The sequence below is a fragment of the Nycticebus coucang genome, chromosome 14, assembly GCF_027406575.1.
Source record: "Nycticebus coucang isolate mNycCou1 chromosome 14, mNycCou1.pri, whole genome shotgun sequence".
NCBI classification, from domain to species: Eukaryota; Metazoa; Chordata; class Mammalia; order Primates; family Lorisidae; genus Nycticebus; species Nycticebus coucang.
In genome coordinates this window covers 22,009,095-22,035,333 of record NC_069793.1, presented here as the reverse complement: position 1 = coordinate 22,035,333, position 26,239 = coordinate 22,009,095, and the positions used below count along the sequence as shown (strand labels likewise).

Genomic DNA, 26,239 nt, shown 5'->3' with positions numbered 1-26,239 from the left:
CCCGCGCATCTCTCTCCCCCCTCCCGGCCAGCGCTCCCGGGCGCGCTTGCTCGCTCTCCGGCTACCCGACGAGTCCTCAACAAGTTGGAGGAAGGCAGGAACGCAGGGGTTAAGCTCGGGAAGCCGCAATTACCAAGATCGTGACCCTCCCACACAGTACAGTAACTTATATACTTACCTGGAAGAGCCCACTTTGCCGCTGGGCAAACACCCATGGGGGCGGGGAGGGGTAGGAGAGGAGCGGGCCGGCTGGAGAGGGGCTCCTCCAAGCTGGCTGCAGCGCTGACGGGACCGGCACGCTCCGGTGGCCCCCAGACCAAGGTAAGGAGAAAGGGATTGATGCACAGGTCGGATGGTGGTCGGTAGGCTCACTGGTCCGCTGAGCAGAACTTTTTTTTCCCAGCTGCCACGCGCTGCAGCAGCGGCGGGCACGGACTGTGGAGCCCCCTCTGGCGCGGCGGGCGCGCCGACACTCAGAGGGTGTGTGCTTGCATCTGTCGGTGGCCAAGCCGAGAGGATGTAGTAGGAGGGTGGGTGGGTCGGAGAGCTGCGGGAGGGTGATGGATGGGCGAAGGGGGTGGGTCGACAGGGACTTGCAGACAGCGACTCCCTTGTCTAGAGACATTTTCTCTGGGCGTGCTCGGACGAGGGTGTGTGTATGTGTGTGTACGCGCGCGCGCCCTCCTGCACGTCGATTTTAGGGTGGCAAAGAACAAACATGGCAACTTTCCCCTCAAGTTCTTTCAGTGTTTGCAGTATTCCACCCTGAGTAAGGTTTTCCCCACTGGGGGCTTATGCAGCTAGGGAAGTTAATGGTCAGAACGTCCCCATTGCCCACACCCTTCTTAGGTACTGATGCGGGGGTCCTCAAGAGAGGACTTGGGAAGGGTGGCGCTGCTCCAGAAACCAGGGCAACCCTTCAAAGTTTGCACGGGTGGGATGGAGGGGGAGAGTCTGGAAGGAAAGAGGGAAGGGCAGGAGGGATAGGGAAGGGATACCTCCTCCCTCCTTCTCTAGTCTCCCCCCCACACACACACACTTTCCTGCGCCGGAAGCTGGAATCTCTTGTCTTTATGGGAGCCTGTCATCCAAGGCCTCACCCCTTGCTGTTCTCCCAACAGCTGCAGAATGGGCAGGGAGTGGGGAGCTGCAGCAATGAAAGGGCACCTGAGGCGAATGGTCCTTAGACACCCAATATCAAGACGGGTTTCGGGGAGGGTGCGGAGAGAGGAGCTTCACCTTCCTTTTGAGCATTGGGAACTTTTTTTTATGATGGTGGTGGTGGTGGGGGGGAGGGGTATTGAGACTTCTCATTTTTCTAGATAAAAGCTGACTAGTGTGGAGTTTGGGATTAATTTTATGTTCATCTTTGTCATTTTTCGTCTGCATCTTCTGGCTTGGGTCCCGTTGGGAGAGATCTCTCTCTTGAACCCCTCTTTCCCAATATATCGTGCCGCCCCCTCAGGAATGGGAGGGGTCCTGGACAGCTGTTTTGCAACAACAATATTTTAACGTGTTCCAATCTAGGTTTTGTTGAATAATTAGAAATGGAAATATTTTTTCTCCCTCCCCCTTCTGAAAAAAAAAAAAAGGAAATGTGAGCTCTCTTCTGATTGGTGGGTGACGATTTTAGTCCACACCAATGAGCTGGCGGCCTCGTCTGTATTTATTTAGTGCTCTGGGGGAGTTTTTCTCTTTACGCAGCGCCTGTAGTCACGGCTGGAACCTCGGCTGGGGGACTAGGAGGGATAAGAGGGGATTCGGGGGAATCCAAACTGTACCTGTTCAGAGATCCGCGACCTTGCAGCTTGGGCTGTCAGGACCTTGATAGGGGAATGGGGTGATAGGACAGAGAGGCAGAGATGTTCGGAGTGCTGGGGCGACTGGAGAAGGGTGGAGGCTGGGCTCCTGGATTCCAGGTCCCCCTCCGCGGTCCCCTTCTCGCCTTCCACACACTTCTTTAGGGGTCTGTGCGGGGCTGAGTTGGAGGGATCGCGGAATGTCTGGAGAAATGGAAGCACGACGGGTCTGGGGACCCGGGAGGGGCGGGCGGCGCGCGAGGTGGCGGGGCTGAGCCGCGATGGAGCGCGCTGGGGAGACCCAGCCTGCTCGGCTCCGAGGTTCGGAGACATCCTGGGCTGAAGGCGGCGGCGGCGGCGGCGAACTGAAGAAGCCAGCAGACTGCCCTTCGCGAATCTTTTTGCGGTCTGGGCTTGCTGTACATAACTCAATAGCCGGAAGCCCTTACCCCAAAAAGCATTCGCGGAGGGCGCAATCGTCGAGAAGACTGCAGCCACCGGCGACTTCCGAAGCTCGCGCCTTCGCGAAGCGGCTCTGTCCGAGCCTTCCCCAGCCCTTTCCCTGTTTTCCACAGAAGAATCCGTCCTTTTCCTCTTGCCCTTTTCGCGCTCCCTGAGGCTCTGGTCATCCGCCTGCCCTCTGCGCGGGTCCCCCGCCCCCAACTTTTGAGCCGACTTTATTTCGCAAGGGGAATCGAAGCGGGTGGGGTGCGTGTGTTTTCGGAGAAGTGAGAAGAAGCTAAAATACAATAAAAGTTTACAGAAGTTTCATCTTCCCCCAGCCCCCGCCCACACCCCCCAATAACCCCATTCACTCACTGCACAGAATGTATCTGGTCTTAGGGCCAAGTCAGTACGTGGAATATGAATCAGTTTAGGACATTTCATGGCCATTTTAGACCCTAATAATCGGATTCCGCAATAGGGGGGTAGGGAAGCCTTTGAGGGAGGGGCTGGAGGCCCTCTAGATCTTCTGTCCCTGTGCGTGGGGGACCCCGAGGAGAGGAGAGCCAGGCTGAGTTGGGTAGCTCCGAAAAAGAGGGAAAGCACCCCGGCACCGCCCGCTCCCTGGAGTCTCTTCCACACGAGACTGTTTCCAACCTAATCTGGAGCCTTTTACAGCCTCGGGTCTCCCCCGTCTCCTCTTTTTCAAAACTAAGTAGCACGGAAGGGGGTAAAACAGGCGAAAACTGGGGAAACCCCCCACAGAGAAGGCGCTTTTGAGTGGTGCGGTTGTGCCAGACTCAGCAGCTGAACCGTAGCAGCAGCAGCAGCAGCCCCATCCCGGCCTCTCGAGGCGCCCAGTCCTGGGGAGGGAGGCAAAGCTGCAGGAGTGGGGAGAGTCTGTGGGTCTCCCTCCTCCCCTCCACTCATCGCAGTCGTGACCACTTCGGTTACAAGTGGCACAAATCAGGCCTTCACCACGTTCTGCGCCCCGTGCCCTTCGCCAACTAGGAACACTGCTAGACGCCCTTGCCCTTAGGGACTGGGCCAGAAGGACACACAGACACACACCAGTGCCCAGAGGGGTAGCAATGGACACGGGGCAGGTCCAGGGATACCACAGTCCAAGACCCAGAGGCTTCGAAGCTTCACGTTTTCGGGGAGGGCCTGAATTTCCCCTGCACCTGAACCATCCTTCTTCTAACAAACCAAGCGCCCACCGTCATTCCCTGTCCTTTAGTTAAACACCCAGACTCTATCCTCTCCAGAAAAAGGACAGCACTGCGAAGTGGACAGTGCTGGACAGAGTCGATCTTGTATGGCTCAGCCCGTGGGAAGGCACAGAAGCCTAGCTCTCCCAGTTCCAGGGCTAAATCAGAGACCTCCTCCCCAGATAAAGGAAATTTTTTCTCTCTGAATACGTTTTATGAAAGAGTAAAAGAGTCTCTAAGATCTGCAAAGAAGATGGAGCAAAAGCAAAAAGCTCTGGGGATTTTCCTCCCTGCCTCTCACCTGGGGCCGTCTGTGGAGCGATAGCTCTGCAGAGCGAGAGGCATAAGAGCTACATTAGATTAAAAATAGCTTTACCCTGTGTCCCTCCAGCTCCTCTTTTGTCTTTTGCTTCTTACATCGCCCTCCTCTCCTCAGCCAGAAAGCCCTCCTCTCTCCAAAAGCCTGAATCTTCACGAGATTTGGGAGAGAGGTGACCCAAGAGAAGTGAACTTGCCCAGAAGAGGTTGAGCAACCAGACCTCAAGGTGGCTCGGGGTTCCTGCGCCCCCTGCCCCTTCACTTCTCCCACAGAGGCTAGATGTGGGGCTGGGGCTCCAGGGCCCGAGATCACCGGCCAAAGCCGGCGTCGTGCAGCACCAGAGCGAGTCCTCGTCTCGCCTCGCTTCAGCCAGACAACTGTTGCTGCCTTGAAGAAGCTTCTGCTGCAGCAGCCGCTGGGGTGGCTGCATGCGCGTGGGGCTGGGGCTGCTTACTTTTCATCAGAGCTGGGAGCTTTCGGAGAGGGGATGGGATGGGAGAAAGGACCCCTGCCCCTCGTGCTTCGTAATAAGTGAAAACAGGTTGCTTTTGGTGTCTTTTGATATCTTTCCTTCCCTTCTTAGGATGTTTATATATCAGCCTGAGGCTGGTAGGATCTAATCTCTCCCTTTCACCCCACTTTGCCTTTGCTGAAGAAAAAGGGAAAGGGGGGTAACTTCTTAGAACCCCCAAACTGCTTATGCACACCCCAATGGAAAAAGAGCCACCTCACCTTGGGAGCCAGGGGCCTGATGGAAAATTCCAGGCACTTATGTCTGATGCCAACCTCTGGAGACCCTACAGAAGAAGGGGCAGCTCGAGGAGACCCCTCCTCACCCCAGTCTACTTCTTGGGAGGTCTTGGGGGGGTAGCTGGGGAAATTTGGTCCCCTGGACCCAGCCAACTGGCTACAACTTTTGCCTGTGTTCCAAATCAAGACCTCAGGAGCTAGGGAAGTGTGAAGGGGCTATGGAGCCCACTAAGATCACATGCCCCCCTGCAGAGAGAGGCAGGTGACTGGGCCAGGCGCTCTGCGAGCTGTCTGCCTTGAGCCTACTGCTCCCCATGCACATTGCTCTTCCCCACTCCCAGAGTCTGGAGCCAGTGTTCCTCCTTTTGTCTGGCCCTTTTGACTGTCCTATCCTGTTTTTAGCACCTTGGGCTGCTTTAAGTCCCTCTGCATTGCCTGCCTCAGGTCAGACTGATGCAAAAATAAGGGGCAGAGATTGATATAAAGGTTCTGGGAAGACTTGCTGTGATTTCAGGCCAGGACCTTCTCTGAACCAAGGACTTCTCAACCTGGAGGGATGCATCAGCATCCCAAGCCTAGGTCACTCTTTCCCTAGATGTGCCCCTTCCCTTCAGCCTTTCCATTCCTTGATTTCCTATGAAGTGTCCCAGCTTTCAATCTCTCCCATTCTCTCTCTGAGCCAGCAGAGTAACCCTGCCTATCTTTTGGCCTTCCCAGGGAGTCCAACCCGTCCTGTCCTGACACCCAGAGGTCTACATGAGAGGTGGCCACTGAAGGAGGAGGTCTCAAGCATCACAGGAGATGAAGAGCTTGGATGCATGAGCTTAGGAGTCCCCGGTGAGTGCCCAGATATATCAGCCTTTGGCCCCTCTGCCTGGCCTCCACACATACTCCCCACTTGGTCGTAAGCCATAGGGAAGCCAGGGTTCTAGTGCTTAGGGACTGTTTTCAAAGGCTTAGCCCATCACAGAGGTTACAAGGCAGGCACCTGAGGCAGGCTCATTTCCCATCCTATCCCCTAGGCAGGACTTGGGCCTGGGTGTTTGGAAACTCCCAAAGCCCAGGTCCTGAAGGATGCAGGTCTTACTCAGTGGGACCCACTGTTTCCTCTCCACTCCTACTTTCTAGGCCATTTCAGATCTCTCAGGGGTTCTGGGGATGTGCAGAGTTGAAGGCTCAGTTACTGAGCTCAGTTTGTCCAGAATGCTTTTAAACACAGTTGTTGTCTTTTTAACTGGAGTTCAGCATAGGATGCATAGTTCTATGGGAAAGTTTTAGGCTATTGATTTTTTTTTTTTTGGAGGGGTATGGTATTAAACTCTAAATACATTTACTTTTCCTATTAACCAGCAAAATCTCTTGCTAGAGAGCTTTTGTTTAACTACCTTTCTGAGTTTCAAAGTCATACTGTGATTCTTATTGGGGATTTCAGCTCAGAGCTTGGCAGAGAATTTTGAACCCCCGGGGCTGGTTAGATTTGTGAGGAAGGGAGAAACCGAGTACCTAGCTAATCCTTGGATGTCGTGTGAGCCAAATGTAGGAAGCTGCCAGAAATTTTAGAGGGAAACTCAAGGCTGTGGCAGAACAGAAGCATATTACAATGAAGATCTTCAGGCATTATACAACCGACTATGTGCTATATAAATTAAGTGACTGCTACATGGGTTTTTTGAAATGTTTACATTTCAGGAGTGGAACTTAAATAATAAGTAAATTGACTGGAATCCCCTATAATTTCCACTGTGTAAAGTTAGGATGAGTCCATCAAATCATCGACTGAGCATAACTTCTTTTAAATCCCCCTTTTGAATATAAAGACCAGAAGTTTGCAGTATCTATCTTTGGGCCATAGGATTATTGTTAATTCTAAGAGGTTAACACCACTCCCTTCCCTCCTTATTTGATATTTCAATTGTGCTATGAAGAAATCTAAGAAAATAATTGGGGGGCGTCTTGCCTGAAGAGTAATCTTTCCTAATTATGTTTGAGAAATCCATCAATGGGTTAAACTTCAACCTTAAATATACTATGTAGCAGCAAAAGCTATAATACAATATAGAGTATATAGACTAATCATCTTCATTTTATAAATGAAGAAATGCGTTCGGAGAGGTTACCAAGGTCATGCAGATGAGGCTTGAACCTCGGTTATTTATTGTCCACTCTGAGTATTTTTTTTCCTACTAAATATTTCCTATCACTGCCAAATATTACTGATAATCCATAAACATAATCCCAGACATTATAACAGATTCCCTTCCAGAATGACATGCATCTAGAATGCCAGGGTTCAAAGAAGGGGTTACAGAAAGTTTCTTCTGCTGGTAATTAGCATTCTGGGGACATCTCTAGGTTTCAGAACTTTCATGTCGTGTTGGTCTGCTGAGGAAGTCCTTGGCACAAGAAATTTGCTGTGTCATAGAACCCCAGTATTGGTCTCTTTCGATACCTCTGCTAGCACGAAGCAGCTCCAGAAGGAATGGGCCCCAGTCCCTTACTTCTCTCCTCTGGGTGGCTGTTGATTCTCATCCTTCTTGCCTGGCAGGCTTGATTCTGAGCTATTCCGAGGGTAGTTAAGCCCAGTTTAAATTCTCCCAGGATTCTTTTATAAACAAGAAGGTCTTCATAAGGAGCTTTTGAATCAGGTGGAGATCTGTTTGACCTCTGTCTCTCAGATTTTTATTTGAGAATGCTGCAGAATCCCTGGATCTAACTCCACTATTTCAGTTTTATATATTTCCACCAATGACAGCCATGTTGATGCTATATTAATCACGTCTTCAGAACATGGGAGTAGTAGCCAGGGTGTGTGTTGTCACAAATAAATTATTCTGGTGGCCTTTCTCATAGACTTTCCCTGCTATTTGCTCCCTCAGCTCTTTAGGAGATACACATGCTGACATCTTCTAACTAGGAAGTAAAATTCATTTCTCCACTTAAAAATAAATGGATTGGGAGGAATAAAAATGACATGGGGCAAAAGATACAAATAGGTTAAAAAGGAAAATGAGACTGACAAGCAGGGGAAAGAACTAAACGAGCTAATTCTATCTAGTCCTGACTATTTAGGCTTATGAACTTGAAGAAGCTATTATATCCTCTCTATGCCTCAGTTTCTCTGCATCTAAAATCAGGTTCTTTGGAGCTGAGATCCCAACCATTCATGCGTTTATTCAATAAATGTTGAATGTTTATCTGACAAATGTTTATTGAGTCCCTGTGCCAAGTATCAGGTCTTAGGCTTTGGAGATATAAATAAATTATTCTCTCTTTGATAATCTGAGGAAAGTTCTGAACCTTCTCCCCAGCAAAAAGGAAAAGAAAAACACAGACATTTTACATAAAATTTCAGGTAGTTCATGAACTCCTGAGGCTCCATAGTCCTCAAGTTAGATTTTTTTTCATCTAGTCTCTAAGGCTTACATCTTACCATATTAAGGTTGGAGCGTAGGTTGTATTGCTTCTTGTTTTTCTTTTCCGAGCAGCATTCTCCTGCATGTTTATTGTGATTTAGGTATCTCGTTTTTTGTAGAACGAATATTCATAACTTAGTTCATACTTCAAGTGGCTAGAATAAATGTTGAATAGAAAAATCAGAAACTGAGAGGTAAAGCTGATGTGGGGGGTGAGGACAGAGCAGATGGGGAGCTTTGATGACCAAACCCAGCTTGGTCCTGCAGAATTTCAAAGAGACAATCCATCTTAGGTTAAGTGTTCTTGGCAAAGCTTGGTGGTTCCATGGAGGGAAGAGAGGTCTGTTTTGGAACTGGACAGTGTAAGGTCACAGTGTCCGGATGTGCAGCAAAGATGGATTTCCTTTGGTGCTTTTGGTCACCAGGCAAAAATCACAGCTAGATAGGCCAGAGATTCCTTGAAAAGGAAAGACCAGTCCATTTCTGGCCCTGCTGGATTGGTAGCCCAGAGAGGGGCTTAATGGCAGGCAGTTCTGTTGAGATCTTTGGTAAAGGGGAAATTGGAGGTCTTAAAGATTCCATGAAGAGGTCAGGGTAGAAAGGTTTTTCCCTAGTCTTTCGGATCTTTTTTCTTTGCCGCTTTTAGCACCCTCAGAATTCTTTCTTGCAATGAGGAAGGCCTGAGCTTTTTAATTTTGGGCAAAGGGGCATTTATTGACCTTAGTGCTAATCAGACTATCCTTTGTATGGGCTGTGGGGGAGGTTAGAGACTCTTATTCAACAACCAGCAAAGTCACTGCTGAGAGACGACCTTGGAAATGAAGTGACCCATCTTTTAAAGGTCCAGATGAGGACCTAAACTTATAAAAGCTTTGTGTTAGATTGTGGGAGACTAGGATGAAATGTTTGAGATTTCTGCCTAAGTAAGAAAGTAGCAGGTTGCTGCTGCTGAGGCCAAAGTACAGAGTATAGGAAAATCCATATAAATGCAAACTTTTCATTTTCTCAATTTCCTCATCTGTAAAATGGGGATAATAAAACCACCATAACGTGCGAGTGAGGATTAAGTGAGATTATGCATTTAAAGTGCTTTGCATCTTGTCTGTATCTTGTATCTTGCTCAATGTTAGTTGTTATTATGATTAGGATGATGATTTTTTTTCCTGACACATCTAGCAATGTTATACATGGCTTAGATCACAGAATCAGCAGCCATAGGACCAGAGCTATTCCCAGTGACAGATACAAGATAATCTTTTCTGGAAGCATCTGTCCCACTGCTCCATAGCCTGCCAGTGCCCAGGATTACGCGCTAGGAGCAAATTAGAAGGGCTGATAGAAAAATCTTTTTCTCTACTTTCTGTGTCCCTGCATGAAGATTATCTCTTTCTAGTTTCATTCCCCTTTAATTCCTTGCTTCCACATTCTTTTAAAAAAAAATCTATTAAATTTAACTGCAATTGTTTTTGCAAGTCACCACATCACTCTTTTTACCTTTGTGTGGGGGGGGGGGCGAGTGTGTGGCTTTTCGATCAGGGAAAAAAAGTGATTCACCCAGAATACTTGCCATTCCCTTTTTACTTTCAGCTTATATCCTGTTCTAAATCTTCATAGTTTAGGTGATTTCCTCCAAAGAAAGAGTAAAGAAAAAAAAAATAGCCCCACAAGAATATAGAACACAATTTGCTGTTATAACTGATATTTTCTCTTTCCTTTTCATGCATATTTTATCTTCATTTTTTCGTTCTTCTGACTTGTATAAGACATTGGTCTTATAAATCTTTTTGTTTCTTCTCATACTCTCTCCCTCCAAAATAAAAAAAAAAAAATCTTTGTTCTCTTCCTTATGATCCACTTAACTTGTCCTATCAAGCATTTCTTTTTAAGTCTTGGCTGCTAACTGCATGGGTGAGCCTAGGAGGAATCTGATGGGCTCTTTCCATTTTCTGGGCAACACTAGGAAAAAAGGACCAGGGCCATTGTTTTATCCCTGAACCTGTCAAACACATCAGAGGCCATTTCAAAGAGAAGGAAAATATATGTTGTATTTTTTTCGAACAGTTTAAATTTATTTTATTTAGTTTTCATAGAAATGAAATTGAAACCTTCTACATTTTCACTTTCCCATATTTAAACCCAACGCCTGTGCATTGCTTACGTTCAGCGACTTTTCTTTTTCTTCTTTTATAAAAGCTCAGGGTCATGTCAAACAGCCTAGATAGTGGTCTTGCCAGCTCTTCTTTTCAGCCTTATAAGGGGAGAATGGTGAAGGCAGCATAGGAAGGAAGCAGTGAAACCTAATGGTCAAGAGCAGTGGCCTTGAAAGACCAACCTTTATCAGCTGTGTCCCTTGAGTAAGTTCTATCTCTGAGTCAGTTTCCTCATCTGTAAAATGGGTATATTAAAAGTACCTATTTCATAAGATTATTGGGAAGGTGAAATGAGATGTCAGCAAACACACGAGTGCTTCAGGCCAGTAGTATGTACTCAAGTGTGATTAAGAATTATTGTTAAAACAGGTTCCTTCCAATCCAAGTCTGGATATAGCCTCGGAATAGTTGGAGGATTTGAAACTGCAATAAGGACGCAGAAAGGTGAAGGTGATGTTACTAGGAGTCACAAGACAGGGGAGGAGTCTGAAGTCTAGGACTCCTCACAAATGTCCAGCGCTTACCAAGATTTTCCACGTGTTGTGATTTGGGCTGGGGTCAGTCTGAACCTGAACTAACAGCGATAGTGTAAGGGAGGCTGGCTTGGGGTTTCTTGGCCTCCCATCAGTAGATTCTGGCTAGTTAAATGGCAATGACATTGCTTGGAAACTTTAATACCTTAAGTGGCAAATTACTTAGGTTAGCACTGTAAAGAAGTCATGATCCCCAGGGTCAACTTGTCTTGAAGGCCCAGATTTTAGGTTTAGTTGAAACAAAAAAATCAAGAAAAGAAATAATATCAGCATTTATTTTGAGTTAGAGTGGCTTTGTTCTTTTTTTCAATTAAGAGGTCTCCTTTACCCTTTAAATTTGTGACAAGAGCCCTGGGCCAGGCATAAGAAAATAAGATAGAAAACCAACTGGCTACAGGTGCGGGTTCTATGAACTAAAATGAAATTATTTGGGGAAATCCTGTAATTCTCAGCTGATTATTAGTAAATAAATTGAAAGCATATAAATTAATTTAAAAGGAAGAATGAATTAGATATAACTCTCCAAATTTTATCCTTTAGATCTCTACCAGCTCTTCAATCTTTATACCACACTTAATGAAATATTATTTAAATAAAAGAGAAAAACAGTGGTTCCCCTAGTGAATTTTACTATACCTCATTGTTTTTTAAATTTTAAAAAATTTATGTAGGTAATGGAGTGCAGAGACTGTTATTTAAATCAAAAATTTTAGAAAACATTTTTACTGGCAATATCTTTAATTAAAATTTGCTTAGTGTTGTTTATGAAACATTTAAGAAAACATTTTAGGCTGTAATATAAATGGATGCCTAATCTAGTGTTTTCGTGTATTTGGCAGGTTTATAAAACCCTCATAATTATAGATATTTCCCTCTCAAAATTATCCTTTAAGAAGTTTTACCAGGAAAAAAAAAAAACCTGTCTGAGGTAGTTTTCCATAAGAAATTTTTGCATTTAAATATGAAGCCTTCATAAAAACAGTGACTATCATTTTAAATAACAAACAAATGAGATTTTAAAAATACAAATACAAGCTTATTGCTTTTCTGAAGGTTAGATATTAACTTTTGAATTTATTTTTTTAATGATGCTTTAGAATTCTGGGAGAAAGGAAAACCTTTCTTTAAAAAAAGAAAACCTTTTTTAAATAAAACCTTAAAAAAAGTTTTCCTTTTTTAAATAGACCATGTAATTTTGTTGGCATCTTATGATTAAAAATATTATTTTTTAGTGAGATAGCTCTCTGCTAATCTGTGATTCAAAATGAAATTTTGTGTTTCCTTTTTTTGTGTTTCTTTTCTGTAAAGTCAACTTGTACAATATTGAAGATAATTTATTCCAGTAAGAACATCATTTAACTAAAGCTTAGCTATCTAAGAAGATATTTTATTTAGGACTATAAAATATTATTTTTTCATATGACATAAAGGAAATATAACTTTCCCCTGAGAATTATGTGATGATTCATTAACATGCTTATTTGGGAGAGGTGCGCTATTTTCTTCTGCTATTCATAAATTCATTCCTTAATTTGAAATTAAGACTTCATTTTGAGTTAATATTTTTTGTTAGAAATGTAGTTTTTAGTCAAAATATTTTTTGAGATACAATTTTAAGCTGAAAGCTTTTTTGTTTACTATTTTAATTTTTAAGAGTCTGTATTATAGCACTAGGTTGATTTTATCTCTGTTTCCTTTCAGCATTTGCTCATAGATTATAAAATGTATTGATCTTACTATAACACAGAAAAGTAGGTTGTTTTATTTATAATATTTATACTTACAAGGGTATTATAGTGGCCATTATCTGTTTACTGCTTTGTTTTTTGTCAAAAAAAAATTTAATTGCAGGAAGGCCTTATAATAAATTAATGTAGTATATTCTGACAGTTGCTTGAGGAATTATATTATAGAATTAATAAAGTTTATGGAACTGTTTGGAAATCATTCTAGTTCAAACAATGGAATACCAAAAAAAGAAGTTAAAAAGTATAAAAACCTAGGGTCCCAGAATTGCTCTAAATTATTTTTCACAAATATTCAATTGTTTCTCATATTTTTCATGATGATCACCCACCTGTTGCATTTTAACGTATCATGTCTTCATGGAAACAGAGAAATGAGGTGCTGAAAATGATGACATTCATTGCGTAATTATTTCCTTTCTTCTCACTGCCATTTTTCTGAGCAGACAGGCACAACCCGGGGTCCAGTCTTCTGACATTCACAATTCTTTCTCCATTCTCCCTGTTGGCTCTTAATAGGCACTCTTATGGGAAAAATATGGCTTATAGATCTATTTTTTTAATGGAGTTTTTATGGTAGTCAGGAAGGGAAGTTGTTGCCTGTTAATTCTTTATTTTCAAGGGGGTCAGGATCTTTTCTTTGATGTCATGCACTCCTGGAGGCTAATAAACATTTGCTGAGAATACAGGAGGGAGGCTGTGATCTCAAAAAGTTTGGATGAGGGAGAAATATGTCAGCACCTAGGAAGTAACTCAGACAGGGCAGGGTAAAGAGGGATGTAAGGGGCTTACTCCAACGTCTTGGCTCAGTGATGTGATGAAAACCCCAGAATTGTATGCTCCACATCTGTCTACAAGTTAATTTCATAATGACTCTTTTGCACCCACACATGTGCACGCACACACACATACACATGCTTATTGCTTTTCTGAAGGTTTGATATTAACTTTTGAATTGATTTTTTAATGATGCTTTAGAATTTTAGATTCTTTTTCACCTAGGGGGGTCAAACTCAGCCATTTGTATCTGAAGGTTGGTTACCCTGATGTTAAAACATAATCTCATTCCTCTAGTTTCATTTAAAATCAAAGTGGAGTCTATCTGTCACATAAATAAATAAAATATTGACAAGATTTTTGATCGAAAGAGGTTACTCAGCTCCAAACTAAACCTCAGAACTTTTTTTCACCTCCTTAAAAAGATCAATGATAGAACTGTGTAATTATCTGTGTCTGGCAATGCTAAATCAAAATATCTTTAAATAAAATTTTGATCTCCAGCCTTGATGATCGGGAAATCCTAACTATAACGTCAGAGAGGCCTTAACTAGAATGGTTTTAACATCAATATCATGGAAAAACAAAATTTCAATTCTCAAATTTCTAAATCCTGTGGAAAGAAAAAGAAAACTGACTTTATATTTGTAAATTACCTTGAGAACCTCAAAAGGAAAGTAGTAGACAGTAAAATTATAATTTTTAATGTTACTGTAGCCATCATTATTTACTGATGATTTTGTTATTAATAAAAGTATTGCTAATGAGCAAAAAAAGGAAAAAAAAGAGCCAGGATAATTAAAAGAAGAAAAAAATATAAAAAGAAAAAGGAAAGCCAAAAAAATCTGACTATGGGGAATCACATTTAGAGGGCTATTTGAAATAGGTTTAAACATATAGTATAAATATCAAACAAAATTCTGTGCTGCTCTCTTTTTGCAGGAACACACGCATACCAACCCCAAATTTGTACATAGGAAATATTTTTAATTGATGTCAACCTTATTTAAAACTTCACTGCTGTTAAATCTGCCACCACATTTTGTAAATATACAAATTGTTACTTTTTGAAAAAGATTTATTTTTCCAAAACTAGAGGCAGGATTGCAAAGGGGAAAAGGTCAGTATATCCTTCACCTTGATAATTGGATTAAGGCATTTCTGAGTCAAAACAATGGTTAACTTTTAAAAATCTTAATTACTTCATAACTACACAATCCTTGAAAAAGTGGTAATTATTTTTAAATATCCTGAGTTTTAAAAATACAACTTTGAACAAAGATACTTTTTCCAAAGAAAAGAAAAATGCTAGCAATTTCTGCAGAAACAAACAAAAAGATTGAATCTATTTTATTGATATATTGAAAATGTAGATTGGGAGGGATTGGGAAGAAATCCTCAGCAAATAGGAGATTTTTGATTTTAAGAAAAACATTCAATTTACTAAAAAAAAAAAATCTTATAAGGAAACTGTTTTTTATGTGGAAATTGAATCTTTAAAATACTCTCTTGAAATTTTTTGCTAAAAAATTTTTGAACCAATTTGATTTGCTTTTCTATTTTTCTCTCTTTTTATAAACTGTGTTTATATAACAATATTGATTTCAAAGCTGTGCTTCCTCTTGTAGACTGACTAGTAGTTTGGCCTTTAGAGTTAATGAACTGACTACATTTAGCTAGATTATCTCTGTTTTAGAAGATCCCTCATTCACCTCCATGTTTGCATTCAAAATGTTTTACCCTGTGAAATACATTAGTCACTTGTTTTTTTTTACTTTTTCTTTCTTGATATTTTCTTTTTCTTCAGAATTTCACATCACCTTGCTGCCACCCTGCCAAAAAGTACCCAACCAAAATAAGTTATCCCTTTTTTCCTTATTCTTATTTTTTTTTAATTTTTTCTGCAGAACAAATACCATTTTCTTTCTTTTTTTTATTTCATTTTTATTTCTTTTTTTTTATTAAATCATAGCTGTGTACATCAATATGATCATGGGGCACCATACACTTGCTTCATAGAATATTTGACACATTTTCATCTCATTAGTTGACATAGCCCTCCTGGCATTTTCTTAGTTACTTTGCTAGAACATATTCTTCTCAGTAAAGTGTCTCAAGAATGGAAGAAAAAATATCCAATGTATTCACCCCTACTATGAAACTAACTTAGGATCTTCACATGAAAGCTATAACCAAGTTACAACCATTTTCTTACAGAAAACAAATAATCCTTATGTAGTCAGAGTCCTTTTTATTGAAACCGTTGTGGAATTTCTACATTTGAGGGCTCTTATGTGGCTTTGAGTAAAGCAATCTTGGCGAAATATCACAAATGCACAAACATTTGATATAAACAAAAGTGCAAGACTGATTCTGACCCTAGCAGTACTAAAGCCCCTGTTTATTCTTGGTTTTCTGTGACAAGAGAGGGGCCAGAGGGCTCCATGTATTCTTTTTTTTTTTTTTAGAGACAGAGTCTTGCTTTATTGCCCTTGGTAGAGTGCCATGGCGTCACAGCTCACAGCAACCTCCAACTCCTGGGCTTAGGCGATTTTCTTGCCTCAGCCTCCCAAGAGGCTGTGACTGCAGGCATCCGCCACAACGCCCAGCTATTTTTTTTGTTGCAGTTTGGCCAGGGCCAGGTTCAAACCCACCACCCTCAATATATGAGGCCGATGCCCTACCCACTGAGCCACAGGTGCCACCCAAGCTCCATGTATTCTTGAGATCCATGGTGGGTTCCAGTGACATCCAGCTATAAAGGTTGTGGGGGGTTTCATGGAAGCACCTAATGTGGAATTTATGTTGCACTGTGTATATGTATATGCCTTGTATAGAAACTGCAACTTTTCACCCAAATCTGTCTCTAGGAAGGTTTAGTTCAGTCTAGTTGACAGTTTTGAAAACTGGTGAATGAAATGCTTTCCTTGGTTATCTGACTAAAACCAGCTATTATTTTCTCCCTCTGTTGATCTAGTCATTGAGATGTTAGGTGTAAATGAAGAGAAATTACTTGTTAATGCTGCTGATTGGATTCTATAAGTTTGTGTTTTTTTCCGAGTAATCTTCAACTGTAAAGTTAATGTATTTGAAATTAACCTTCAGGCTCAGCACCTGTTGCTCAGTGGTTAGGGTGCTGGCCACATACACTGGGGTTGGTGGGTTCAAACCCGGCCTGGGCCTGCTAGACAACAATGATAACAATATAAAAAAAATAGCTGGGTGTTGTGGTGGGCACCCGTAGTCCCAGCTAATTGGAAGGCTGAGGCAAGAGAATTTCTTTTTTTTTTTTTTTGGAGACAGAATTTCACTCCGTCGCCCTCTGTAGTGTGCTATGGCAGCACAGCTCACAGCAACCTCCAGCTCTTGGGCTTGGGCAATTCTCTTGCCTCAGCCTCCCAGTAGCTGGGACTACAGGTGCCCGCCACAACACCCGGCTATTTTTTGTTTCAGTTTGGCCAGGGCCAGGTTTGAACCTGTCACCCTTGGTATATGGGGCCAGTGCCCTACTCACTGAGCCACAGGTGCTGCCCTGGTTATTTTTGCAGTTTTTGGCCAGGGCTGGGTTTGAACCCAGCATGTCCAGTATATGGGGCCGGTGCCCTATTCCTTGAGCCACAGGCGCCACCCAGCAAGAGAATCTCTTAAGCTCAAGAGTTTGAGGTTGCTGTGAGCTGTGACAGCACAGCACTCTACTGAGAGTGACATAGTGAGACTCTGTCTCAAAAAATAAATAAATAGATAGATAGATAGATAGATAAAATTAACCTTCATTAATTTCTTATTAACAATAACAAATAATAATAATAACCCTTTGTAGGGAGTAACCAAGCAATGTTTTCACCATTTAGGTATTCATTTGAATAAATGAAAAAAATTCTTGAAAATATACTCTCGTGGGTTGATAGCTTTCTACTTCTCCCCTCACTGTGCACACAAAGAAAATATCCACAGAACACACACAGAGGGCAGCGCCTGTGGCACAGTGAGTAGGGTGTCGGCCCCATATACTGAGGGTGGCAGGTTCAAACCCAGGCTTGGCCAAACAACAACAACAACAAAAAAGAACACACACAGAAAGAGAGACAAAGAGACAGAGATCTATTACCCTGGTGACAGAATCTTCCATATATTGGTGTTTGCAGGTTGGCCTGAAGAATGAGCCAATTCCCAAGTCATTTTGATTTTGCTCATTCAACACACAAGGTTAGAATTTTGATAAAACTTGGTCGGGACCCTTGAGACTATCCAGCCCAAACTCCTTGTTTTACACAAGGGAAAACTAAGACAAGCGGGGGTGGGGGTGGGGGAGGCACCATCTTGCCCAAAGTCACAGAGAATCAATGAAGTAGAGGCTATTCTGAAGTTAGAACCATCTAGCCTGAGAAGATCTGACTCTGGGCAGAGTAGAGATGGGTGTTGCATTCCTGGGTAGAGCAAAGAAAAACAAGCGGGGGGGTGTGATGTCATTTCCTGGGTAAGGCACTTTTCTAAGCCAGACTTATCAAAGGCTAAATATCTGTCACCCTTTTCTATATGCCATCAACTGAGTTAATCAGGCTAATTCTTTTTCTCCCTTTTTTACATCTTCCAAAAGAGACATAGCTTAGTGACCTCTCATCTGAATAAGTTCAGAAGTCAAACATTTCCCCTCTTCTTCATGGAATAACACAACAAACACTCGTGAACACCTGAAATGTGTGAGCACTCGGCCATATCACAGTGACACAGGGTAAATGACATTACCCAGGAAAGTGTCTGGCACCCACAGTAGATGTTCAATAAATGTACATTTACTTACTACCTATGAGGACTTTAATCAAGACAGATTTAAATAGCAACAATAAATTAAGTGCTAGCTAAAGGTAAAAACAAAGAACTGTAGCACTAAAGGGAAGGAATGCTTAATTCTGATGGGAGGTCAGGGGTTGGGGAGCACATGAACAGTGCCTAGTAAGCTGAGTAGGATTTTGATAGAAATATAATGAATAAGGGTATGTCTGGCTGTGGAAGCTTCATAGTAAAGGTCTGGAGTGGTGAGTGCATGGTATATTGTGGAAATGATGGGGAGTATGTTGTGATCAGAATACTGGGTGATGAGAATGATGAAGAGGAAAAGGAAACCATGAAAATAATCAGTTGTCAGATTGTAGAGGAATTGAATGTTGAGCAAAGGATTTTGGACTAATCTTCACAGTCATTAGAGAGCCGCTGGAGGCTTTAGGCAGGTTGATCTCTGGTGACAATATTAAAGATAGTGGTTTGGAAGAGCAACAAGATGGAAACAGGGAGAGCCTGCAGGTGATTCAAATTAGTCTTGGTCATTAAGAAAGTCTGCTTGCAGGCAGCGCCTGTGGCTCAGTGAGTTGGGCACTGGCCCCATATACCGAGGGTGGCAGGTTCACACCCAGCCCCGGCCAAACTGCAACCAAAAAATAGCTGGGCACTGTGGCGGGCGCCTGTAGTCCCAGCTGCTGGGAGGCTGAGGCAAGAGAATCGCGTAAGCCCAAGAGCTGGAGGTTGCTGAGAGCTGTGTGACGCCACGGCACTCCACCCAGGGCGGTAAAGTGAGACTCTGTCTCTACAAAAAAAAAAAAAAAAAGAAAGCCTGCTTGCTTTTTTCATTTTTAGTTTTGTATTATTTCAAGGGAAATCAAGAGTGTGTTGCAATGCTTGGTAAAAACTTGAGTGACATGAAACCATTCCCGTGACCAGGAGTGATCTGCAGAGCTATGTGGGCTTTACTTAGGCTTCCTTGTAGAACTCTGGCTATCGTGGGTACCACGTACGGGTCAAGGCCCTCCAAAAAGCTGCCAAGTTATTGAGAAACCTGCTGTAGTGTGTGTTACAAAGTGTCTGTACGGGTCAAGGCCCTCCAAAAAGCTGCCAAGTTATTGAGAAACCTGCTGTAGTGTGTGTTACAAAGTGTCCGTCCTGCCATAGGGAAGGTTCTTGGCTTGGGTGAAAGAATGGCCTCCAGATATCCTTTGTCTTCATCCGGAGTTATGACCTATGTGTCTGGTCTCCTGGGTCACCTGTGATCCTTTTGAATTGTTTCCCAACTTCCTCCCCCCAAATGACTCCTTTGTTCAGCCACCTGAACCTGTCAAGTGTCTGGGCACCATCCCGCCCCAGGTGTATTAGATATAGGCGTCTCTGAGAGCTGTTTTTGAATCTTGTTTTTGACCTTCTTTTTCTAGTAAATCAGTTTCTTGAGCTGAGTCCTTTTTCCTGCCAAACTTGATCTCAGTGAAGTTGATTTACTCTTACAGCATTCCCATTGCTGTTCACACCAGTGTATGCCAATAGGAACATATCTTTTTGTAGGCCTCAGAGTGGGAACCCGGCTCTTCACGCCATCCTGCAGCTCTCTTCTCATCCTGCTTTGTTTTCTTGCACTCTGTGTCTGCCAATTTTCCCTTCTGTCTCTTAAAACTCACATCATTGTCCCTAAGCCCTCTTCTCCCACCCCACTCTTTAAGACAGGGTCTCTCTCTGTCACCCAGGCTATAGGGCAGGGGCATTACCATAGCTCACTGCAACTTCAAATTCCTGGCCTCAAGTGATCTCTTGCCTCAGCCTTCTGAGTAGCTGAGACTTCAGGCACATGCCACAATGCCAGGCTAATTTTTCTATTTTTTGTAGAGGCAAAATTTTGCTATTGCCCAGGCTGGTCTTAAACTCCTGACCTCAAGCGATTCTCCTGCCTCAGCCTCCCTAAGGGCTAGGATTACAGGTGTGAGCCACTGATCAGGCCAGACCCCCCTCTTCCTCTCTTAATCCACTTGGGTTCAACTGCCCTTCCTTCTGAAACTTTTCTGATGCATGCATCAGCTCAGTCAGAGCTGAGCCCTGACTTCCAGGTCAGAGTGGAGTATGACAAACCAGGAAAAGAAAATCTCTTCTGTGCATGCTGATAAGGCTGATGTAGGGTGTAGGCCATAAAAGTATGGGTGTGGAAGTGGGACTTCAATATTACATCCGCACATCCACCCAGCTGTGTATGTGTGTTAGAAAAGCAAGTGCCCTTCCTGATAGAGACCCTAAACCAGATGTTGGAAATCTGGGTTTTATTGCCAATTCTGGCACTGATTTCTCATATCGCTTTGAACAATATTACAGTTTAGGAATGAAATGGAATCCTTTTGTTAGTAAATAGCACACACAATCTCATTCTTATTCCATTTTTTTTTTTTTTTGCTATAGATTTTTTTTTTTTTATTGTTGGGGATTCATTGAGGGTACAATAAGCCAGTTACACTGATTACAATTGTTAGGTAAAGTCCCTCTTGCAATCATGTCTATTCCATTTTTTTTTTAAAGAGGTGGGATCACTTTCTGTCACCCAAGCTAGAGTGCAGGGGCATGATCATAGCTCACTGCAACCTGGAGCTCCTGGGCTCAAAGGATCCTTCTGCCTCAGCCTCTCAAGTAGGTGGGACTATAGATGCATGCAACCATACCTGGCTAATTTTTTAAATTTAATTTTTGTAGAGACAGGGTCTTCCTATATTGCTCAGGCTTGTCAGGAACTCCTGGCCTCAAGCAATCCTCCTGCCTCAGCCTCCCAACATGTGGGAATTACAGGCATAAACCACCACACCCAGCTCATTCTATTTTTATAACATTATTTATATCTATCTACTCAGCTTTCTATCCATCCATCCGCTCATTCTTATATCTGTATAAAAAAACCTCTGGAATGATGTTCACCTAATGGTAATGATGGTTATTTCATGATGGAATTAGTGTGATTTTTTTTTAACTTTCTTTTTTATACTATTCTGCACTGCTTAATTTTCTAAGAAAAGATCACAATACCTGAAGTGGAGTAAACGTTGGCTCGGCTCAGATCTCAACAGTCCATGTGATTCGTAACACTTAATCTCGTTATTTCTGTCTTTTTTTAACCGTGCTAAAGAGGAGATTTTTAATGTCCCACCCAATTCCACAAATTTATGATGCTTTCATTTTTTTATTTACTTAAAAATTACTTTGTTGTTTTTCTTTTAAAGGTAGTTTATACTTTCAAAAACTAATTTCAGATTTTGATGATTTCCTAGGCACATACAAATAAAAGATAGGATGGATGGATAGATACCGACATTCAGGATTATATGGCTTTTATATAAAATGGGATCAAACTCTACCTGCTATTTTAAACAAAGTTATTACATTTAGTTTTACTTAAATCGAGAGAAGAAAAAGGATTGAAAGAGTTACTAAAGTTCAGATAAACACGTTTTTGCAGAAGATATCATTGCTTAAAATATTCCTTCTGATGTTAAGAAAAGATTATGAAATACCTTAACAGGTTGCAGTCACTATCTTTAACCCTAAATGATTCAGTTTTAGTTAGTACTGATTTGTTTCTTGCTATCCAAATTAAAACTTTAACTTTTTTTTTTTTGAGATAGAGTCTCACTATGTCGCCCTGGGTAGAGTGCGATGGTGTCACAGCTCACAGCAACCTCAAACTCTTGGGCTTAGGAGATTCTCTTGCCTTCCAAGTAGCTGGTGTCTGCCACAAGGGCCGACTATTTTTTTGTTATTGTTGTCATTGTTGTTTAGCAGACCCTGGCTGGCTTTGATCCCACCAGCCCTGGTGCATGTGTCCAGTGCCCTAAGCACTGATCTATGGTGCCGAGCCAAAATTTAACATTCTTTTTTGTTCTTCCACCTTCTCTCTCATTTTGATTTGTATTGTTCCATGGCATCATTTTGTTATTAATATTTAGTTGTGTTGTTTTTTTTTATTTGTTTGTTTTCTTGTTTGTTTGGTTTTTTGAAATAGAGTCTCTGTAGCCCAGGCTAGAGTGCTGTACTATCAGCCTAGCTCACAGCAACCTCAGATTCCTGGGTTCAAGTGATCCTCCTCCCTTAGCCTCCAAGTGCCTGGGACTACAAGTGCCCCCTATCACGCCAGGCTGATTTTTCTATTTTTAGGAGGGTCTTGCTCTTGTTCAGGGTGGTCTCAAACTCCTAAGCTCAAGTGATCTTCCCACCTTGGTCTCCCAGAGTGTGAGGATTACAGGTGTAAGCCACCACTCCTAGCTAGTTGTATTTTTTTTTGGCCGGGGCTGGGTTTGAACCTGCCACCTCCGGCATATGGGACCGGCGCCCCACTCCTTGAGCCACAGGCACCACCCTAGTTGTATTATTTTTATTTGTTCATTATCAAATTTTACATTACTTCTGTTCTTTTATATGGCCATAATTCAAAACTTTCATTTAGTATTTATTCTCTTTACTATATTCTTTTAACACAGCTTTTCTATTTTTGAGTTCTTTATTTGGATTATTGTTTAATTGACTGGATTTCATTGTAAACACTTTTTTCTTTTAAAATAGCTCATTAGTACCGTTTCATTGAGCTGTTTTATATATGTTGCCTTTTTTTAAGAAATGGGGATACTATTCTTGGGTCACACTTTATTGCTGAAGAGCTAGCTAGTTATTTCTTCATTGTATCACTGTCATTGTATATTACGGTGAGAAGACCATTAGCACGATTATTTCCCATTATAGATGATTTATATTTTCTAACTAGATGTCTTTAAAAGTTTTTTCTTTATCCTTGTTTTCATATTTTGTTGTTGTGAGTTTCACATTCAATATGTCTAGAACTCAGGATACACTTTTCAATAGGCAGATTCAGTTCTACCTGACTTAATCGTATTAACTGTTAAACCTTAACAAATTACTTAACCTTTTTAATGGCTCTAGTTTTTTAGCTGTAAAGTATAAATAATTATAACATCTACCTTGTAGAGTTGTCAGAATGATCTGAGTTGGGCAGTGCCTGTGGCTCAGAGGAGTAAGGCGCTGGCCCCATATGCCGAAGGTGGCAGGTTCAAACTCAGCCCCAGGCAAAAACTGCAAAAAAAAAAAAAGAGTTCATAAAATAAACCTTTGCCTCTACTCTTAAAAAAAAAAAAAAAAAGAATGATCTGAGTTAATATATTTAAATTACATAGAATAGTTTCTGGCACATAATAAGCACTATTTAAAAGATTGAAATTACTTTAGGAAAGTTTTCTTGTATTAGGTTTAAGTATTTTCATATTTTTTCCACTATGTTGAGTTGCTGCTTTAACGATATCAATTATTATTATTGTTACTGATCATCTTTATCTTCCATGTCTATTGGTTTCTCCCTCATTTGCTTTGTTTTTTTAAATATATATATTTTTCAATTTTTTATTTTATAACTGTAATTTATTTTCCATTGTGCCTGCTCTGCTCTTTGGTATTTTATTTATTAAATTTTTCATAATATTGTTTTGGCACCAATTGTCTCCTCTCTGCTACTTCTTTCTTCGTCTCATGCTGTTGTTTTATCATCTTAAGAACTGTTCTTATTAGGTTAAATGTACATGTGAAGAATTTTTCTTTTCTTGAATTATATTTTTAAGGGTGGTAATTTGTATGTCTTTTGTATGTTGTGTGTGTGTCTTGTATATACTTGCACTGATTTTTATTTTTTTTGACAGCGCTTTGACAGCTCTAGTCATACCACATTTTCTATCTATTTATTTTTATTAGTGTTAGTGACAGCTTGACTCCTATCTCAAGGTATCATTTGTTTTTTTCCTTAGGGTCTAAATTTAAAGAACTATCTAATTTTTTGGTATAGCCTGAAAGCAAGAGTGCAGGGGGTACTCACCAGAGATAGTCTCTGTTAGACAGTCTGGGCTCTGCTTTCCCTCTGGAGGGTTTTTTTTTTTTTTTTTTTTTGTAGAGACAGAGTCTCACTTTATGGCCCTCAGTAGAGTGCCGTGGCCTCACACAGCTCACAGCAACCTCCAACTCCTGGGCTTAAGGCGATTCTCTTGCCTCAGCCTCCCAAGTAGCTGGGACTACAGGCGCCCGCCACAAGGCCCAGCTATTTTTTGGTTGCAGTTTGGCCGAGGCCGGGTTTGAACCCGCCACCCTCGGTATATGGGGCCAGCGCCCTACCGACTGAGCCACAGGCGCCGCCCCCCTCTGGAGGTTTTAATATTGCCCAGTGCCACAGTTCACACTGCCTGGTTTGGGTGGTGGGGAGTATATCTCATCTGACGAACATTGTATTAATTGTTAAACTTTAACAAGTTACTTAACCTTTTTATAACTTTGTTGTTGTTTTATATATATATATATTTTTTTTTTTTTGACAACCTCTAGTCTCCTATCCATGCCCCATTTAGGACAGGAGTCTCCACCTCTGCCAGAGCCAGCCTCTTTATACATGTATTCTGTTTCTCGCAAGCAGTTGTTCACAGCTGTTACCACTACTTCTCTGTAAAGAAAAACACTAGGATATCGTCTCAGTTTACTTCTCACCAGGTTTGGGATTTTCCGTGAGAATTCTCAGGGTTGTCTTCACTTATCTCCAGAGCTTTTGAGGAGTTGGAACAGATGGGAACCTTGCCACTCCACTGGCTCACTCTACCCTAGAATTGATTTCTTTTCTCAGCTGATACTTCTTGAATCTTTTAGTTTTACCCATGCCCCGTCCTTGTTAGTTGCTACTAGTGAACTTTGTTGTTATTTCATTCAGTTTGGGGGAAAGAAGTACTATCTTCCCTCTTGACTCTGGGTCTTTCTCTGAGGTTCATTCACTCCCATCTGTCTTCCTTCAATCTCTCAGAGATATTGAGAGGCTGATAAGACAGTTTAAATAATTTTATGGAATTATGTTTAGTTTTGCAATCAATATATATGTTCATTGTAACTCGTTAAATAATGTAAGGGTATATAAATAGATAGTTCATACCCTCCCCCACAAGAGCCTCATTTTCATTTCTGTGAGATAACAGCTTGGATGTAGGAGGTAATGTCTTCAAAAACACACAGACCTTTTAGAATCAAGATATGGTGTGAATCTATTGTACCAATAATGTGTATGCACAGATTTGGTCCTTTTGTATAACTGGTTGATTTGGTGGAGTGTTCCCAGTGAGGTCTGGGAGATGATTATTTCAGGAAGAATGTAAGCTCCATGAGAGCAAGGATATGGGCTTACCCTCTTGCCACCCTACCCCCACACCCCACTCTTGTATCTTCACTGCCTACAGCAGCTCCTGGCACACAAGAGCACTCAGTGCATTTTTGTTGAATAAATAAGCAAATGGAGGCATAACAGACCTTAGATATTTTTACTTTGAGAGGCATTTATTACCACTTGAGCACAACAGATAAGGCCTGGAAATATGACCAGCTCCAGGCTATTTGAGTTAACGTATGTAATCTAGCTGTACCATCTTGCTTGCTGTCATTGTGGGTTTATGCACCAAGTGCTGGAAGGGGAAAAGCACAGGAACATGGATGGAGGTAGAAGTTTGAATCTGGGCTGGGGTGTCCTCTGTCAAGCAGAAGGGATCATTTCCTCTCTGGCCTACACTTCAAGTGCATGGTGTCTCAATACTCGGGTGAAAGGTGAGAATTACAGGCTCAACCCTGGATAGCATGTTTCAATTCTAAGACAAGACTTTCATCATCAAATTCTCCAGGAAGCTGCTTTGCAGGCACAGGGAGGCTGAGCATGCATGGCCTTGTGCCTACCCAGCTCTACCACCGGAAAAATGACGAGAAAAGTTCCATGCCTCAGGACTGGCAGAACACTAGTTTGGTGAATTTCAGGAGATACAGCTGCAACTGACTTCGCTTAATATTTTCTTCTGAGACAATTTATTTTATTGTGTATTTCTTGGTCCAGAAGGCCAGTAATATCTAAAGTGTACTTTGGCTGTTAATCAGATTACGTATTTCCTCTGCAGGAACGAACACACTTCAGTAATGAGTGAACAGATCTTAGTTTGGTGAACTTTCATGTTTTCCTGAATGGAAAGTGCTATACAAATGTGATTTTATTTTTATTAACTTTGCTATTTAAAAAGTTCATGTTGTTATTTTATTTATTGAGCGTGGTATCCAAGCACTTTGCCCTGTTCAGAGTGCTGCATTTTTTGTTTTGTTTTAAAAAAGAAATTATATTAATTTGGGGGAAAAAAATCATTGTAAGTAGAAGAATTGATACAGATGGATACATATATGTGCTGGGATTCCTAAAGCTCACACATATATTGGCCAGCTTGAAGAAAGATAAGTGATGGG

At 41.9% G+C, this 26,239-nt stretch overlaps 1 long non-coding RNA gene across 1 annotated transcript; it reads left to right on the top strand.

Moving 5' to 3' along the window:
• LOC128565537 (uncharacterized) lies at window positions 1-26,112 on the top strand. The gene is made up of 3 exons (XR_008374276.1): window positions 1-321; window positions 5,241-5,360; window positions 25,636-26,112. It is a non-coding gene; the product is annotated as an uncharacterized LOC128565537 (long non-coding RNA).
• Window positions 26,113-26,239: the final 127 nt, after the last annotated feature.